Source organism: Tasmannia lanceolata, unplaced genomic scaffold, assembly GCF_043159265.1.
Source record: "Tasmannia lanceolata isolate RefF3 unplaced genomic scaffold, GAP_Taslan_0.1 ptg000026l, whole genome shotgun sequence".
Classification (NCBI taxonomy): Eukaryota; Viridiplantae; Streptophyta; class Magnoliopsida; order Canellales; family Winteraceae; genus Tasmannia; species Tasmannia lanceolata.
The window spans coordinates 210,580-218,468 of record NW_027518703.1 but is presented as its reverse complement, the minus strand read 5'-3'; positions in this window follow the sequence as shown (position 1 = coordinate 218,468).

Genomic DNA, 7,889 nt, shown 5'->3' with positions numbered 1-7,889 from the left:
CATAACACATCTTGCCTTGATCAAATCTATTTACATTTATGATTTATTTCTTGTAATTTTGAATTAGTGGGGGATTGTTGACTTTTTTATGCAAAAGTCTTTTTGTAATTCAATCTTACAAAGGGGTGCTTTTAGTCTTTTACATTGGCTTTACCTTTTGCTTTAGGGCTTCTCACTCAAAGTTAAAGCTTCCCTCCAAAAAGACTAAAGCCATGAGAAAACTTTAGTCCCAAATGGGAAGTGTGAGAGGGTGAGAGTGGCCATATATATACTTTCACTCTCTTAGTCTTGTGAATGAGAAAGAGGTCATGTGAATCCTACGCGCACGGATCACCCACTTGGGTCCGGTGGGCTTTTGGTATTACCACACGCGCGCCACCCGGCCCGGCGCGGCTCGGCCGGCCGCGCGCGTGGCCGAAAGCCTTTTTATTTTATTTCTTTTCTTTTTCTTTAATCATTATTTAATACTTTTTACCGTTTGAGATTCCTTAAATCATGGTTTTGTGACCGTTTGGGAAACGTCTCTCACGCATTAAAAGAGTGCGACGTTTCATCCCAACGTGTCTATTATTTTTCTATAAAAACGGTTTTACAGAGATAGAAATATATATAGAACGGATTCTTCTTCTGCAATCCTCTCTCTGGTTTCCTTCTGGTTTTCCCAACCTTTCTGATCAAGGCTTTTGGCACATATAAGCAAGTTGTTAGGCATCCGGGCTGCGTGAGTGCACACCCCTGGAGCGAGAGTTGTTGTATCCTGGAGGCATACGCCGTGACGCCCATCTGCACCGTTGATTCGTCATAGTGGGGGCGAGATTTGCCTTAAGGACAGCGAAGATTCTTCGTGCCTCAACTCGATAAGTGATCTAACGATTTGTTCTTTCTTTACAGTTTATTATTGCAGAAAATTGTTACTGTTGAAATCTGCTTTTGAAGTTACCAGATTAATTTCGTATAAGGTATTATCTCATCCTAAATTACAGATTTGCACATCAATTTTTATAACTTTTTATAACATTGTCATACTCATATCCCAAACCTCAAACCAGTCATTGCAAAACCTTAAACAATAAACCTCTAACCATAAAATTTTTTCACTTTATCATCTGAAATCTATAAAGACATGTAGTAATTTCCCAGCTAATGAGTGAAGATTTGGAACTTGATCCCATTGAAATGTGTATTCAACTACAAGGGTGAAGATCATTCTACAATTGGATTTTTCGCATTGTGGTCCCACTTGGACTGTAGGCATACCTCATAATTTATTTTTGGGAAGTGATATATCTGCCCCTTTCGAGACACCCAGCAGAAGTGTACATGGCAATCAGCCCCATTGAATCCTTCTGACACGAAATACATCAGCCCCTATGCAGTCATTCATACATTGCTGCTGGGTGTCTCAAGTAATTAGAAGGGGTGGATATCACTTTCCTTTTTTTAGGGAGATGATTTTTTCACCCCTGTAGGAGGGATGCGTCCCCTGTGGGCAACTTTAACGCTTTTTGACTTCAAATCATGTTAAAAGGGGGTGCATCCCTCCTATAATTGAGTGTGTGTGTGTGTGTGTGTGCGCGGGGGGGGGGGGGGGGGTGGTGGTGTTGGGGGGTGGGAATCATCACCCTTTTTTCTAATGTGCAGAGACTGCACTTATAGATAAGCATGGTTTTAAATTTTGGATTTCGGTTGGGACCTAAACCGAAACCCCCAAAACCCGAAATTTCCCAAATTTTGGCCTTACTTCCGGAAAAATGAATTTTGTTTTCAAAATTTTACTAAATTCCGAAATTTCGAATTAAAAAATGTAGGGAGATGACAAATTTGCACCCCCTATAGGATTATTCGCACCACTTGAACTAAAAAAGTGTTAAAAGTCTATTAACTTTACCTTCCTTTTTTACGCTTTTTGACGTCAGTCAGATCATGATAAAGGGTGCCAGACGCTTTTTGACATCAAATCACGTTACACGGGTGCGAAATCATCTCCCAAAATATAATATAGGGAAATGTTATCAGCACTACTGTATTTGATTATCACACTTCTCACTTTATTAAAAGTACGGTATGGCCCGCACCATAGGATGATCCATACCGTCCATTAGATGGGTCACAACCTAAAGAGGTTGTGCCCCAAAAATCATTTCAATAGGTTGATCCTAACCCTCCGATCTGAATGTTAGAGGGTTGATACTAACCCTCTATGGATCGGAGGGTTAGATCAACCTATGGAAATAATTTTTTTTGAGTTTTGCTATACTTGGAGGAAGTTCCTTTGTATGGCATAAAAAGATGAGACATTGCCTAATTTTTGAGAGGTTTTTTTAAGGGAAAATGATCATGAAAATGTAAATTGTCAAAAAAGGGGGTTATTTTCTAAATTACAAAAGAAGGGAGGAGGGAGAAACTTAGCCCGTTTCCGGATGAGAATACCCCCTTACCTCTTGAAGTTTCGCCATCCAATCATCCCTTATGCACGTTTTCCAAAAGTCACCTTTTAACCTTATTGTCATGATTGCTTGCTTTTTACCATCTTCAACCTCTTCTCAAAGGCAAACACCTTGTATCCTGTTCTCACAGTGGCATGAAAAACCCATTTTAGTGTTCTTTCATTTGGCATCAAACCCATTTATACTACCTTCTTCAATCTCTTCTCAAAGCCATAGTTTAAAAACCGTGTATTACTCATCTTCTCAAAGTCCTATAAAAAACCCATTTTAGTGTCTTCTTGCATTTGGCATCAAACCCATTTGTACTTTTTGCCTTCTTCAACATCTTCTCATTTGCATGCTTTATTCCATGTAGGAAGGGGTTTTGGTTCCATTTGGCCTCAAATTTAGGGTATTATCTCCCGCTTAACTTTGTTATTTGAAAATAGATGTTTGAAGTGCTAAATAGTGGTTCTTACTGTTGAAATAGTAGTTCGGAGTGCTAAATAGCGGTTCCCTAATGTTAACACAGTGCTTGGGAGTGCTAAATAGTGGGTCTAACTATCAGTGGTTTGGAGTGCTAAATAGTCATTCTTTAGTGTTAAAACAGTAGCTCTTTATGTTAAATAGTGGTTCTTTAGTGTTAAAACAATGCTTGAGAGTGCTAAATAGTAGTTCTAATTAACTAAATAGGGGTTCTTAGTGTTCAAATAGTGATTTGGAGTGTAAAACAGTGGTTATTTGTGTTAAATAATGGTTCTTATTGTTAAAACAATAGTTGGGAGTGTTAAATAGTGGTTCTAATTAACTTAATAGTGGTTCTTAGTGTTAAATAGTGGTTCTTTAGGGTTAAAACAGTGTTTGGGAGTGTTAAATAGTGGTTCTTAGTGATTTTGAGTGCTAAGTAGTGGTTCTTAGTGTTTAAATAGTGGTTCTTAGTGTTAAATAGTGGTTCTTTAGGGTTAAAACAGTATTTGGGAGTGTTAAATAGTGGTTCTTAGTGATTTTGAGTGCTAAGTAGTGGTTCTTAGTGTTTAAATAGTGGTTCTTCGTGTTTTTTAGTGCCAAGTAGTGATTCTTAATGTTTAAATAGTGGTTCTTAGTGTTTTTGAGTCATAAGTAGTGGTTCTTGGTGTATAAATAGTGGTTTGGACTATTAAATAGGGGTTCTTTTGTGTTAAAACAGTGGTTTGGACTGTTAAATAGTGGTTCTTAGTGTTAAATAGTTGTTATGTAGTGTTAAAACAGTGGTTGCAAGTGTTAAATGGTGGTTCTAATTACTAAATATTGGTTTTTAGTGCTAAAATAGTGGTTTTGAGTGCTACATAGTGGATCTAATTAACTAAATAGTGGTTCTTAGTGTTAAACAGTGGTTTTGAGCATGGTTTAAAATTTCAATTTTGGTAACAGTTTCGGACCCCACCGAAAACCGAAATTTTGGTCCGAAATTTGGTAATTTGGTTCGAAATTCCGGACAAAAATTCCGAAACGAAATTATGAAATTTCGGACCGAAATTTTGTAACATATTTTTGTTTTAATAAATAATGGCATTTAATCGAAATTTCGGACTGAAATCCGAAATTTGGTAAATGGTGAAAAATGAAATTTCGAAAAATTTCAGTTTCGGTCCCCACTGAAAACGGTCGAAATTTAAAACCATGGTTTTGAGTGCTAAATAGTGGTTCTTGGTGTTTAAATAGAGGTTAGGAGTAATAAATATGGGTTCTTTAGTGTTAAAACAATGGTTTCGAGTGTTAAATAGTGATTCTTAGTGTTTAAATAGTGGGCTGGAGTGCTAAATAGTGGTTCTTAGTGTTAAAACAGTGGTACTAAGGGTTAAAACAGTGGTTTTTAGTGTCAAAACAGTGCTTCTGATTGTTAAATAGTGGTTCTAAGTAACTAAATAATGGTTATTAGTGTTGAAATAGAGGTTCAAAGTAACAAAATAGTAGATCAGAGTAACTAAATAGTGGTTCTTATTGTTAGTGGTTCACTTACTCCTATCTTATCCTTGCAGGGTTTGTAAATATGGTAGAGCGAAGGGCTTCCTTTCTTATCCTTTCAGTGTAATTACAACCTGGTGAGCAAAAACAGAAAGAGGTCGACCTGTTCAGTGCAATTACAACATAATGAGCTAAGAAGTAAAGAGGTCGACTTGTAGGTCGACCTGTTCAGTGCAATTACAACCTGATGAGCTAAGACGGAAAGAGGTTGACGTGTTCCCCAACAAAAAAAAAAAAAATTCACGTCGATGTGCCCCACTTAATTTGACATCAAGGGCAAGGGACAAAGAATGAAATGGACAAAGATGAAAGGGAGATAGAAATAGATCTCACAAATAGGTGCCACACATTTACATTAAGTAACTTTAGAGATCGCCTTTCATTTACATTGTTTATATGTCTTCAAATCACCACCACCAACACCACACTGACTACTCCTCATACTCTCCTTTCGTTTACAATCAGAACATCTCTTCTACTTAGTATTTACTCTCATATACTCCATCTAAGACTAGTGCTACATCCCTCACTTGAAAGGGAACTACCTTCCCACCTATTAAGAATGAATTGCTTTTACATTGATAGGAACGTACCAAAGTGGTCAAAATTGCCTTGTGCAATTTGACACCTTCTAGGTTAACTAAATGACGAAATTGGCTTCTTTGTATCCATTTCTCATGGGCCTTCTTAAGATTCAAGGATTGGATGCGGTTGTGAAACTTGGAAGGACAACATCTAGATATAACGTAACTTGGCTGCATAAAAATGAGTTATCATAAAAATAGAAAAACTTACCATAGACTTAAAATGAATGAAAACTAATGCTTTAGGGTCCAAGTTACTCACCATGATCACTAGATGGTGAAAGTTCACTGTCCGTACTAATAAGTTTCTGCCTTTCTCCACAAAAAATATTTATGTTAAAAGATGTGAAATCAAATTATCAGAATATGAATTCAATTTGAAAGTAACAAAGACACTAAATTTGAGCTCTCTCTTCTTCTGGCTATTTAGATGGAATCAAACACAATGAAACTAAATTATACCTATTTAGATGGAATCCAATCCAGTGAAAACAAATTAGAACCTATTTAGATGGAATCCAACCCAATGAAAATTAATTACACCTATTTAGATGGAATCCGGAATCCGATCTAATGAATCCAAATTAGAACCTATTTAGATGGAATCCAAAGCAATGAATCCATATTAGACCCATTTACATGGAATCCAACCCAATAAATCCAAATTAGACCTATTTAGATGGAATCCTATCAAATGAAAACAAATTAGACCTATTTAGGTGGAATCCAATCCAACGAATACAGATTAGACCTATTTACATGGAATCCAATCCAATCAATCCAAATTATAACCTATTTAGATGGAATCCAAACTAATGAATCCAAATTAGACCTATTTAGATAGAATCCAACCCAATGAATCCAAATTAGACCTATTTAGATATAATCCAATCAAATGAATCCAATGTTTGAACCATTATTGAGACCCTCTAAACCATTAACAGAGCCTCTGAACCACTATTACTTCCTTGGAACCACCATTAAACCCTCTCAACCACTATTTACAATGTGTGAACCATTGTTGAGGCGGCTCTTTAAACCACTATTACACCCTTGGAACCATCGTTAGACCCTCTCAACCACTATTTACAATGTTTGAACTATTGTCGAGGCCCTTTGAACTACTGTTATACCCTAGGAACCACTGTTAGACATAATTACAGTGTTTCAATCACTATTGAGAACCTACGAACCACAATTGGACCCTTGAAATCACTATTGAGGTCCTCTTAACAACTATTAGACACTTGGAACCACTATTACACCCTTGGAACTACTATTCAGGCCCTTTAAACCACTATTAGACATTCAGAACCACTCTTGAGAGGTTTTGAACCTCTAATTACAATTTCAGAACCATAGTTGAGGCCCTTTGAACTACTATTATACCAATGAACCACTGTTAGATACTGGGAACCAACTCTTAGACCCTTGGAACTATTGTTGAGAGGTTACGAACCTCTATTACACCCTTGGAACCACTGTTAAAACATCTATTACACCCTTGGAACCACTGTTGAAACATCTATTACACCCTTGCAACCACTATTACGCCCATGGAATCACTATTTAGGCCTTATGAACCACTATTAGACATCTATTAGACCTTTGGAACCACTATTAGACCCGTGGAACCACTATTAAGGCTTTCTGAACCACTATTAGACATTTGGAACAATTGTTGAACTACTATTGAGGCTTTCTGAACAACTGTTGACTTTTAGAACCACTATTAGAGGCTTTCTAGACCACTATTGAGTTTCAGAACCACTATCACACCCTTGGAACCACTAGTGCAACCCTCTGAATAGTGGTTGAGAGGGTGTTTATAGTGGATCCAAGTGTGTCAATAGTGGTTCCGAGAGGCTTAATGATGGTTCCGAGCCAGAGGAAATAAAAAAAACGACACACGAAAATATGTTCGTTGAGAACCAGAGGAATGAGGTGAAGATGGAGATGGAGGGTCTCAAACTTCACCCTAAACTCAAAAGAACCCTAAACCCATATGGAAAAACGAATAAACTGGAGAAAATATAAAACGAGAAGGGACTAACCTCAACTTCGATTGCTCCAGGGGGTGGTTCTTGTTGCCGGTGGGAAATGGAGAAGAGGAGGCAAGCTACAGTGAAAATGGAGTTGGAGAAGATGAGGTAAAATGATGAAAGATGAAAAAGTAAAAAAATACATTGAAAAGCGCTACAAAGGGCATTCTCGTCCAGAAATGGGCTAAGTTTTCTCCCTCCTCCCTTCTTTGGTAATTTAGAGAACAACCCCCTTTTCTGACAATTTCAGTCAAAAGGTACATTTTTTAAATCATTTTCCCTTTTTTTTAAAATGTACGACTATTTCAGTTATTTAAATACATAATTTGAGATTTGAGGTTTATGAAATGCAATTGAAGGCGTGTTTTACTTACCCATCTAGAATCCTTGAAACATTTTTTAAGTAGTTTAAACTTAAAATCAATGGCCAAATATCCTATCAGATAAACGCCCTGCGATAGGGACATCCTTTTTTACACCACTTGAGACCATAAATTTTTATCATATAAAATATGGGAAGTGATATACTTGCCCCCTTTTCTATCCGGTCCGCCACCTTCTACTGAGAACGATTGTTTGTTTTTGTTTTCGCGCGGCCTATGAACGTGTGGTCATACTGATGCTTCCATTCTTTCTAATTTTCCCTTGTAAAGTAAGACCCAACATTCTCGACTTAAAAAATGATCCTTTGAATGTAATGCTACATTCAATAGCCATTCTCTATAGCATTATTGACGACCCCATTTCTTCAAATGCCACCTTTTCGAGTAGTGAAAATCAGTTTTTTCCTAGGCCAAATGAAGTTACTTGGGGCTTCGGGCAATCTGTTATAA